Genomic DNA, 12,723 nt, shown 5'->3' with positions numbered 1-12,723 from the left:
AGAAAACACGACCCAAAACGATTGATTTTCTGAGACAATTAAAGAAATTCAATATTCTGCACACTGTGACCACAGAGGCCATCCTTACCTCATCTATAACTTTCTGAAACAGACAATCACATCAATTCAGCAAAGAGCATAACTGGCTTCAAAATCACCTTATATAGATTAATCAGATGCCATAAATGCAATTTATCTGCTCATTGTATCAAACTATTGTTTAAGTTCAGCTCATTTTTCTGGATCAGAAGTTTGACAATTTTTGGGTCACGACCCATAAGTTGAAATGTTTACTTGTTCTGTTTACTTATTCTTAAAGGAACTCAAATTCTAAAGTACAAACTAATATGTGTGATCCATTATCTGTCCCACAAAATTAATAAATACTGTACTAAATGACAACCTCTGTCCAACAGACACTGAAACAAAAAACCTTTTGCAGAGGAACATGTCGTCTGAAGCATCCCATTAATCCGCAGTTTTCTCTTACTCTTTCTGCCTCTCTGTATCTTTGTAGTTACGGGTATATATGCTCAGTGGTGCTTGTCTGCAAGCCGACAAGCAAATGACACACTGTCAGAGAACTTTACGTCTCATAACCCTCAGCAGGGCGAGGTGCAACTCTTGATTGACATTAGGCGGAGAAGGGACATCACAGAGTCAATGAGGTGTGTGCGCGTTCATGTATTTACATGTGTGCCAACATACACAAAGACAGAAAAAAAACCAACAACAAAAAAATATCAGAAACTCAGCTATAGGAACTTGTAACCAGAGCATTCCCCCAAGAAATACATTTTCCCCCAGGTCCATTTTCCTGGTTGCAGTTGCAAGTGACGTAAGCCAGCCTACAGCAATCTCATTTAATTGCGGCATTCATTAACATCAAATCTAGAGGATGAAAGACAGAGAAAAGCCTGGACTTCAGTGTTGGTCCTTTTATCACTGTCTTCAAAAAGCAAGTACTTCCAACAATAGTTATAGGAATTATGAAAGCTCCTAAAGTTTAGCAAGGTGCCTGTTTCTCCAGGTGCATGATGCCAGAGTATGTGTATTTGTGTGTAAGAGGGAGACTTCTCTGCAGGCACATTGTTTTTTGCAGAGTACACTATAAAACAGGTTTCTTCCAAGCTGTTATACAAGCTGTTATCTCAACGATTCAGAGTCTCCACTGTGGTGGAGAGGTCTTCCTTCCTCATCCTGCTCTGTCATCCGTGAGACCCCAGATAAAAAGATCACAAAGCAAAGAGGATTAAAAGAATAAAGGGCAGCCTCATGGTTTGGATCAATAAATACGTATGTATGTGTATGAGTCCATGTGTTTTTGCCAAGATTTGCGAAGCTTTCCTCACACATTATCATAAACTCCCACTGCATGAAATACACAATCACAAACAGTGTGTGAAACAAACTATATCCTCTCACATACTATAAAGTACAGGTCTTCATGGGTCCACTTGGATCTGAAAATCTGAGGTCTGACCTGAGACCAGAGCAGGTTGGGTCTGAGATAAGTCTGGGTCTTAGTTCATTTTTAAGAAACGTGCTTAATGGACCCAAGAAGACCCAAATTCTTGGCAGATGTGGCAGATTTCCATTAATCGTTTCAGGTGTTTAAGAACATAATTATTTGAAACAAATATATATTAAATAGGCCTACTTTCTTACCCCCTACTTCCCTGTTCTCTGTCAGTCTGTGTAAATGATCAAACCCTCCAGTATACTGTTGTGCACTGCAGTGGTAGGAGCACCACATAAACTGTGCTCTGCAAAACCTGATCCATTTTATAGAAAGAGTGCAAGGATTTTCTTAGTAATATTCTCATAAACATACATTTTCTTCTCATGTGAGGTACAAAATAAAGCTATTAACAATTCATCTACTTGGAATTTCTCGCCTAAGCATAAAATTATGCACTGTTGCCAGATATTGATTAAAGAAAACAATATTAATCAAAATCAAATTAACATACACTGATACACGTGTGGAAATACACACAGTTAGGCTACATTAGCTTGCAACGTGGGTTAAAAGCATACCTAACTTATACAGTATGAAGGAGAATGAATATCATTTACAAATGAAGTAAGAGACTGAAGGAGACATGATGTTTATATTTGTCGGCTCTGACTTTGGACTGTCATACCGACTGAAGTCACCACTTATCACTGTTGTGCAAAGCTGCAGGCTGGGCATATGTCACTGCATTTTACATTTCATTTTAAGTTGGGTTTGAAATAAATTCAGACTTGTGTCTAATTTTATCAGCTCTCTCTCGGTTCAGGTTTTTCTTTCTTAACAAAAAAATAAAAATAATAATAATTAACTACATTTAAAAAATGATGCATGTCGGGTTTGAATAAGAAGTGATTCGGGTTAGATACTAATTTTAGGACATGAGATCTCAAATATAACAAATATTTGTTATAAATATAACAGTTCACTGAGCAGTGATGAAACTACTATAATGATATTACCCTTAGCCAATACAAGTAGCTGACATAAAAAAGAAAACCCCCCAAAAAAAGAAGCCTCATAAAAATCCTATATCAATGAAAAAATGAATGGAAAATTGTGTTAAATAGTTTGTGATATATGTATTTAAAGTAAAGCAAAGCATTTCCAAATACTATGACTATAGTGAAACACAATATATTGATACTAATTAACTGGAAATTAATTGTGTAAGGTCAAATCCTTTATTCTTACATTTAAAATAATAACTGCTTTCAATCATACAATGAAAGTCAACAGTCAAAGTCAACAAAACTCATGCTTTGGAACAACAACAGGGTAAATCTTTTTTAATTTGTACATTATAAATGTTGTGATGCACACATTGGTGTTTTTATTACCTTATTTTAAATTAATTTAAACAAAATAGGTTAGTTTTACTATCAGCCAAATATTAAAAATCAGTTACTGATCATAACAATAAAATAATGATCAACTTTGTAGTATCAGACAGAATTTGAATATAATTGTTATAAGTGCCATTTCATAATATCACTATCCAAAACTCCACAATAGAGCAAATACTATTCTAAAGACAGTTAGGTACATCTGATTATATGTGCAGGTATAGAAAGAGGTAAACAAGCCTTGATAAATTGCCTTTCAACAAGGGACAGAGACTGATCTGGATACAGAATGACCCTATTTATTTAATATCTTCTTTGATGGCTGGCTGCCTTCCTGTCCTCTATCCTGCCCCTCCTCTCTCTGTCTGTCTGTCTCGCTACTTCACAACATAAATTCAGTCTCAGACGTACCATTGTGTCCTGCTCTGAGGCACTGAACTTTAGACAAGCAAAGACTCCTGCCCTTGACAATGTTAATTTGTGTTCTCCACAATGTTTGAATCTCAAAGTCACACCAACCGAAGTGTTAGCGCACACTGCCTGGCACATAACGGTGAGCAGTGAGTCGTGATGTCACAGAGGGCACACAGCAGGATAGTAACTGAACATGCTGGATCTATTGATGCCACCCTGGAGAGAATGACAGTTCCCCACAAAGACATGTAAAGCCTGCTTATTTACCAAGAAAAAGGTACATTTAAGGCTGAGACTTAAATAGTGATATCAGTGTATCTGCAGAACAAACCCACACAATCTCAAACTTGTAACATTTTCAAATTTTAAGGGATAGTTCACCCGAAAATGAAGTCATCATTTACTCAAATTTGTTGTTCTAATGCCATATGCCCTCCTTTCTTTTTTGGACCAGAAAGGGAGATTTTTTTTTTTTAAATGTCCTACGCGTGCTTGTGCATTTAAAGTTTTTAATTAAAAAAAATATGCAAAAGTATCACAGAATTCTGGTTTGTCATGACATTCAAAATGACGGCTGACAGATGAATGCAATAACTTGTTGTGATGAGCACAAGAGATATATTTACCTCAGAGAAGAAAGTATTTCATATCACGTTTTTTTATTCCTTTTCTTTTCTTTTGTGGTCCATAAAAGAAAGAAAGAAACGCATATGGCAATAGAACAACACAATGGTTGAGTAAATGATGACTTAAATGTAAATTTTTGGGGTGATTGATACCTTTAATATTAGCAACTGAAATTAAATTGGTTTATGTACGAGTATATCAATATATAAAAATTGGGAGGTCAACAGATATGGGATTTTGCTGACATGATGGACGATTATTAGGGCTGTGCAAGTTAAAGCATTATTATCGCGTTAACGCATTAATCGATTAACGGCGACAATTATTTTATCATGCGTTAATGCAGTTTTTTATTATTATGAAAGCCCGTTGCTCAGTGGCTCTGAATACACATACAGATAATGGGTCACAGGAGGGGATGCTCCCTATGAAGTTATTTAGGCAAAGCATCAACATTCATAAACCACTGTCCACTGTTATTTTTAACAGAAAAGAATGCAACTAGTTCGTAATCATGACTTTATAAGTTGGAAATAGGAATTTTCCGAAAGCACGTGAAAACAGTGGAGAAACGCTTTTGCACAACACAGTGGAGTGAATCATTTTGTTAACTTTCTGATTTTTTATTTTAAGTCGTATGGGACACGATAACACATTCCTCTCACAATATATTGCTTTACAGATCTATAGCTTTTTGCCACTCATAAATATTCACACAATCATGCAGTATGTTTCAGAAGATCTGAACTCTGGTGCGTTTAGCGCTCACACTTACTGATCTATATATACAGTAACTGGACCACGCTCTGGCCCACCTCTTCCATCCGTGCCAGGGACTACTAAACAGAACGATCACACTAGTCAAACGAACCAGGCTTTGGGGGTCAAACGCGCTCCGGCACGGTTAAGACTGTCTAGTGTGAGCACACCCTAACTATTCTCCCGCATCCCGCAACACATGAGTCTCTACCTGGACATCAAGTGTTGTCCCGCGCCGCACTCTGCTGCGATGGGTCCTGCGATCGGGCAGGTCTCTAATAGGAAGTTATAATGTTATGATCGAGGCTCTGGACTAAGAGCATAACTTGTTTTTCTATAACAAACTATAAAATATTTTCTATAAAAACATTAATGTCCTGGCAGTGACAAATGGCTTGTTTTATATTTAATTTATTTACATTAATGTTATAAGTTGAGATTTAGGCTACAATAAATGTTTTAACTGCTACTATGTAAAAGAAACACTGGTGTAAAAAGCACCTCTTTTTTAATGTTTGAAAACCAAATGTTATTAAACTTTTGTTCATATAGCAGTAGGTCTACTTTTAAATAAAATAAGTGCACAATACACTACTTTTGAATGCATTATTTGTTTTGTGCATAACAAAGCGATTAATTGCGATTAATCGCAGACAATAATGAGATTAACCGCGATTACAAAAATAACGAATTTAAAGAAAGGCTACTGAACTGAACTGAACTGAACTGAAAGGCCTTGTGTGGGAGGATGGATGTTTGAATAGCTCACACCTCCTGTAATAGACTGAGAGATATTTTAAAGCCTCCTTCTGACACCCTGATCTACAAAGTTTCTCAGTGTCACAGAAGGGACATAGTGTGAACAAACAACCACTTCAGTGCTTTTACTGTTTGACGTAGTGTATACATAGACATGCGTGAACACACAAAAACACAAACTGACACCTGACTCCAAATTTCCAAAATATCTTGTGTGGTCAGTATTAATTCAGTTGTCATTAGTAAGGCAACCATCACTATAATTGCTATAGTACTTCACTCATATTAAGTATTTAACCTTGGAACATAAGATAGACTGACAATTTTCACTTGCTGAAAGACAAATAAATATGATATTTATTACATTTATAGATTTGGCAGATGCATTCATGCTCACATTGCATTCATGTCACACAATTTGTCAGTCCATGCTGCTTTCCATGGGAATCGAACCCTTGATGTCGCCATTACTAGCACCATTCGAGCTACAAGAAGGCTATTGCAGAATGAACACTATAGGATGAAAATGAGACTTAAGGGTATGCTGTTTGGATGACAACTCAAAACATCCAGATAGTAACGGCCTGGCAACCATTCTGAACAACTTCGCATTATGGGAGCCATTTTTGCAATGGTAAGCACCACTCACATTGTCACAGCTTGTCTGAGAAACATGGTCAATTCAAGCCCTTTTTTGGAGGAATCTGTTTTCGGAAACTTTTACAAAGTCTCTGGACGCCACTGATGTCTGTAGTCATGCACAGTAAAAATAATGACTCTACCTGGCCCTGCTCCACGCTTCACAACTTTATGGTTATTAAGCATTTTCTGCTTCACAAATGAAATATATTTGCATTCTTACGACTACAGGGACACTCCACAGGGGCAGCTGTAATGCAGAAGTTTCGCCGTGTGCGTAACATGATGTTTGTCTGTCGTGTCGATGAAAACAAAGCATGTTTCAGACAATGGAAAGTGATAACAATGCTGGAAAAGCCATATTAAACCAGCCTGAATTGGTTTGCCAGTCGTCGCTGGTCTCCCATCTGGGCTCAAACTGGGCTGGTTTTAGACAGGTTTTGATCTTAAACCAGTTAAAACCAGTAAAGCAGCTTAGACTGGATCCAGATTTTATTTATTTATTTATTTTTGGAAATTTCAATGGATGGGGTATTGCTGTGCTATAAAAATACACAATAACTTCTTCATTAATTTACTTTGAAAAAATACATTTTTTTGCTTTAAATCCCTGCTTCTTTAGATGTATTGATGAGACATGCTTTCTCTTTAACAGATCAATTCAGCACTGACACACAAATCAATCAGATTCTAATGTGTATGTTTTTCTGTAAATGGTGACACTGCGAGTACCATGGTGTGCTACATTGTGGTCCAGCTCATATGCATTCCAGGTGAGAGCTGACGATTTATACAACACTCACAGCGTTTGGAATTTAAGCCTCACACATTGCGCACATGCAGGGTCCAAAGCCACATGCGAAGCTCTGTTTGTTTTTCCACAGCCGGAACTTCAACCCTCACAGTCAGAGACAGACAGAATGCATATGTGGAATTGCTGTTGATACCAGCTGAAGTATTTCCATTAAGTATAACTGAAACAGAATGTCCAGATTTTAAATTAGAGCATGATGAAAATAGAACATCAGGACAAAGAAAAAAGACCATAGTCAAGGCCATTGTTTTGACAAAAGAGACATGCAGCAAAAAAGGCCATCTGTAGCACTAAACATACTGCTGAGCTACAAAGACTACCAATTATCCACTTAAAGTTTACAAATACAAAATAGCCAAGTGTCTGTAATTTTGTCATTCTCTTCTTATAATAAACAACTGACACGACTTTGTCTGTAATCACCGAAAATCCTGTCAGCAACAAGAAGATAATGCACAAACAACTTTGCTTTTTTTTACTCATGTGATTAAGCTTGTTAGCTTTAATGTAGCAGATGCCTATAATTCAAACTCATTTACAATGCAATAGTGTTTCTGTAGCTCAACTGGTAAAGTGTATCTCTAGCAACGCTAAGGTATTCAAGATATAAATCCCTTGGTGGATACCCTTGTTACATCACATTTAAAAATCAGTTTTTAACATTTTAAGACAAGCTTAAAATAATAAAACAAATTTTATGTGGGCTTCTTAAATTGAGCTTTAGTTAAAGTAATATTTCACCCAAAAATTTAAATTGTAACAATTTACTCACGCTCACGTTGCTCCAAAACTTTGTCTTCTGTGGAACATAAAATAAAAAATTTCTCCATACAGTGGAAGTCAATGGGCTCCAACATTATTTGATTCCCAATGTTATACAAAATAACTTATTTTATGTTCTGCACAAGAAATGCATACATGTTTAGGATGACATAAGGGTGAGTAAATTATGACAATTTTAAATATTTGATGGAATATCCTTTTAACGTTGTATTTTTCTGTTTAATATCAATATCATAATGAAATTTTGCTCCAAAAAATAAAATTAAAAATTAAGATCGACCAATAATTAGCAGATCCCTGCAGTACCAACACAGACATCCTGTTGAGGATCCCTGGTATAGCTTGAATGCATTGTTTCTTTGTATAATGCATAATATCTGCAAATGCATAAAATGTAAATGCATTAGTTCAAAGTACAGTGAACTAATAAACCTCTGCTAGGCCCACACTTGACTCCTGAGTGGAGTAACACTGCAAAACATTAAGCAATTTGATTTCTTTCATAAGCTGATGTTAGAGATGTGTTTCACTGATCTTTCTAATAGATGTTATCGTGCATACAGATGCAATGTGTGGGGAATAGTTCAGGACTGGTATAAACATGCAAATACACAAAGACAATGAAAACGGTTTACTGTACGTTTCTGTGTGTATTCTAAATTATTCCAAGTAGCTGGAAAAACAGGTTCTGCAACAATAATATACAATGTTGTGTCTTCAAGGGAAAGAGTCAGCTCTTGTATATGGATTGTGTTTGCCTCATGTCTGAATTACTTTCTTTAATATATTCAGCAGCTTCAACCTGATACTGTATAAATAAATCCCATTATGCTGTTGAGTCTATGGAACATACACACTGTCATTACACCTGTGAGTGCCTTATCTTGATGTGACCACTGCATTCTACAAATGATATACTTCCTGAAACATTCAAGCTGTGACAACCTAATTTTCGTTCATCTATGTGGTGTGCATAGAACTGAAGTGAGCAAATAGTGACAGTGATGCCATTCTACTTGTGGACTCTGACAGCGAGTCAGAGAAGCATGTCTCTGTTCTCCAGGTGCAGGGCAAGCAAATCGCAGAACCAAGGTACACGTGTCTGCTTATTTGCATATTTTCATACCAGTCTGTCTCTCTATAAAGTACTTGCTACCAACCTCCCTAGTGTCTAGGTGAAACCCATTTATATAAGTCATATGAGAGTCAAAATGCATTAGAATAGGTGTTTTTTAACTTTTTTCATGTCAAGGGTAGTTATATTATGATCCCTTCTGAAAATATAAACTATATATTTTCACATACACAGACCCCTTTATTGTGTAAACTTGATTCTGTATTCTGAAAAGTACACCTTTAAACGTGATGTCATATAGGCAACAATTAATTTTTTATTATTATATAACTGGCTTTTTTATTGTCATTTTACAAAAGCCAAAACAAATTATTAAAATATTATCCAGCAAATATTTTCTTTGTTTTACATTGACAACATATCTTTTTTCTACCCACTATAAGCATCAAGTCAGATGCCTAACTCTGAAGAGAAACATTTTCAAATGCATGCAAATTTATTATTACGATAACTTTTAAAGTAAATATTGCTGCATATCGGTTTTTACAAAAATACAGTCATTTAAGCCCCATTTTTTTAGAGATAAAAACTACAGCTGCCAATAGAATAAATAATCAATTTGTTTTTAAAAAGCAGAATGAAACCATAAAATTTAATTTGATACATGGGTTTAAAAAATTATGTTAAACATATACAATAAACATCACATCAACTTTGGCAGCCCTAAAAATGTAGGTAGCTAGTTAGCATAATTGTTTTTTTGTTTTTTTTGCTACTATCATCCTGTAACATCAACGGGCATCCTTAGACTCCAATTTGAAAACCCTTGGGTTAAAACATCAAAACATTTCTACAGCATGCACATTTCTATAGTATTCTGTCACTTCTAAAAGAACCGATCCTTTCGCTAATAAACTGCCTGCTGTATAAGCTATAGTATATCAGGCCAATACTGTATTCTGCTGTGCTTGCTGAAGTTTGATCTGCTGACACCACTTGCACAGTTAAAGGGTGTAACAACTGGAAACAGGCTGCTGGAATGAACAGGGGCCTCCACAGACATGTCACTTCAAAGGAATATCTCACCTGCCAAAAAGGAAAGAGAAAGGTGCAGTGACCGTTTTTCTAATTCCGATCAGTCATGAGAGAGAACAAAGGTCTTTGATGAACTGTAAACCTGAGAACTGAACTTTACTTCTGAGAACACAGTTGTCAATTTCCTCAGTTTTGTTAGATTATTCTAATATTAATAAGCTTTTACATATCTAAGTCACTCCACTCAAAACTTCAAAAATGTACTGCTGTTAAAACGTTTGGGGTCAGTTTGAAAGAGGAATATTTTATGCTCACCAAGTTTGCATTTATTTAATCGAAAATACAGTAAAAACAGTAATATTGTGAAATTTCAAAATAACCTTTTAAATACATATTTATGTAATTTATTCTTTTTATGGCAAGGTTAAATTTTCAGCATCATTACGCCAGTCATCAGTGTCACATGATCCTTTAGAAATCATTTTAATATGCTGATTTAGTGCTCAAAAAACATTTCTTCATATCACAGTTGAAAACAGTTATGCTACTTAGTTTAGAAACTTTTTTCAAGACTCTTTGATCAATAGAAACTTCAAAAAAACTGCATTTATATGAAACGGACAATAAGTAGTAGAACAGAAATAAGTCTTTACTGTCACTATAGATCAATCTGATCAATAAGACGAGGCATGGATTACACCTCGTGCTGTATTATATATCGACAAATTAATTACACAAAGTTTAGCATTGTCTCGTCAGTATTCACGTCATTTTGGCCACACACACATCTTCGTGATTGTGCAGACGCGGCGAGTATAAAACTACCTTTATTTTACACTATGTGTAGTCACAAGTGTGGCAAGTGTGACCCCTCTGAATATCAAAATGCACCCTGTGATTCATCCCACCACCGGTGTCGCCCAGGTAAGAAAAGTGGCATATGGGCTATCTCTTGTATTTCCACACCTATAAAAAGACAGTCTCAGGGTGAGATACTCCCCATGCTGTGGTACTGAACCTGGGATGTCTTTAGTCCCCAGGGTGGAACACTGTGACAGGTGGACTGTTTCTGCATCTTTTCTCTGGGGCTGTAATCCCGGGATATGGGCACGAGAGTACACCATGACAAGATCAGATGAAATGGGGAGGAGGGGGGGGGGGGTGCAAAAGACTAACAGAGAGGAAAAGAGAGAAAAGAGCAGACAGGCAGAAAGGGAATTTTCCCCTGTGAGAACACACAACTGTTTCAATGCATGTATTTATCCATGTTTGGACAGCTTTTGTTTAGCATAAAGCAATTAAAAAACAAAATGATTAAGAGGAGGATCTTCTAATGTGCATGGTATTTGTCAAAACAGCAAATGAATTTAAACTGGAGCAGGTCAGGTCATCGGCTCAAGATTATTGATGTTTGTTATACCACAATCTATTCATGCTGGTTGTTAGTAAAAACACAGATTCCACAGATGTGCCAGTACATTTAACAAAAAAAAAAACAACTAAAGTAACAAAAATGCAGCCATAATCCCAACCTAAACACTATGAACTACTGTGTTTCATTCATGCTGGTAAGCCATTCCCACTGGGTACAATCAGATCTGACAGAACACTGGCTGAACACGGTCCGACAAAGCCTTAATGCATTCACCATGCAGCCAATTCATATTTATGAGAGAAACCCCACAGAGAATCAGAACTTTAAACAAAACCAAAACCCAGAACACCAGAATATACTCCAGCACAGCCTCACATTATCAATTTCTATCCAGGTTGTTGACTCTAGATCAGGTGTCCATTTTAATACATAACCTAATGATATCAGAAAGAAAATGATGAAAGCTAAGATGCATTCTAAATCATCTGTTGCCAAGATATGAACAAATCAAAACCACACCAAGGGAAATATATTATTTAGATACATTACTTGTAGATTATTTCCAAAGGACCATGTTCACATTTCTGGGGTCATCAGAAGCAGAAGTCATCAGAGATGGGCAAACGTATATCGTGGTGATCAGGCGACTACAGCAAATATGATTGCTGTGCTCTCTTTTGTTTTGTTTAGTTGCATAATTCAATGTCTAAAAACAGTATCAAAATACTATTACTCTAAAACAATAGGATTTTGTTTCACTCCTAAAAATGCAGACATAGTATTATGTTTGAACGACGCTAAATATGGCATTATTACCCTAAATATGGCATAATTACGCTAAATGTGGCACAAGCAAACAACACATTTTTATATAACAAAACATTCAGCTCACCTTCGTCCCCAAACTTAAAATGCGATTTTTTTTTCCCTACGCTAAATGTGACACAGTTACGCATGCAACTGTAATGTCGGATGATGTCAGTCGTATTGCGTCATTTCATTTTATTACAACGTCCACTTATCGAACCTACGCGTCCAAACACTCTCTCGCGGGCGCGCGCATCTCCAAGTCCCCGTTACGCGTGCCCCAAGAAGCGGAAAGGTGCTGAATGGATTCTGGACACATTGCGTCGCAAAATGTCACCATACGAACCCAGAAGTCATAAATTCAGAGCTAGGCTTGGAGTGACCCCACTTATTAAACTGGCATCATGACTTAATCATGAATTTTAAGTAGCTCAGGGCCAATATACCTCAAAAACTATAATTAGTGTGACCCGTGCTCATAAATCTGTCTCTATATACATCACTGAATCTGACATACAACTGGCTTTCGACTGGCAAAGACACCACATTTAAATTCCACTGGAAGTGTGGATTCGTTTGACACTCTTTGAAAGTGACACTGAATTTCGAATAATTATGGAACAACTTGCGTATACTCATGACTCTATTTCATGCAAATGCATGACTTAATGTGTTTATTTCACTCGATTAACAATATGCGTAATTTAAGTGGAGCGATGGGCAGTAGAAACACTAAAGTTCTGTTACACATCAAAGCGCATATCTATACAATCT

The 12,723-nt window shown here is 36.4% G+C and overlaps 1 protein-coding gene across 2 annotated transcripts in view; it reads right to left on the bottom strand.

Annotated features, from left to right (window-relative positions):
• LOC132103411 (5-hydroxytryptamine receptor 2A-like) overlaps nucleotides 1–12,723 on the bottom strand; it is an 80,836-nt gene that overhangs the window by 67,290 nt on the left and 823 nt on the right. The gene's annotated exons all lie outside the window — the stretch shown is intronic.

Source organism: Carassius carassius, chromosome 2 (genome assembly GCF_963082965.1).
Source record: "Carassius carassius chromosome 2, fCarCar2.1, whole genome shotgun sequence".
NCBI classification, from domain to species: Eukaryota; Metazoa; Chordata; class Actinopteri; order Cypriniformes; family Cyprinidae; genus Carassius; species Carassius carassius.
This window is presented reverse-complemented; position numbering and strand designations above follow the sequence as displayed.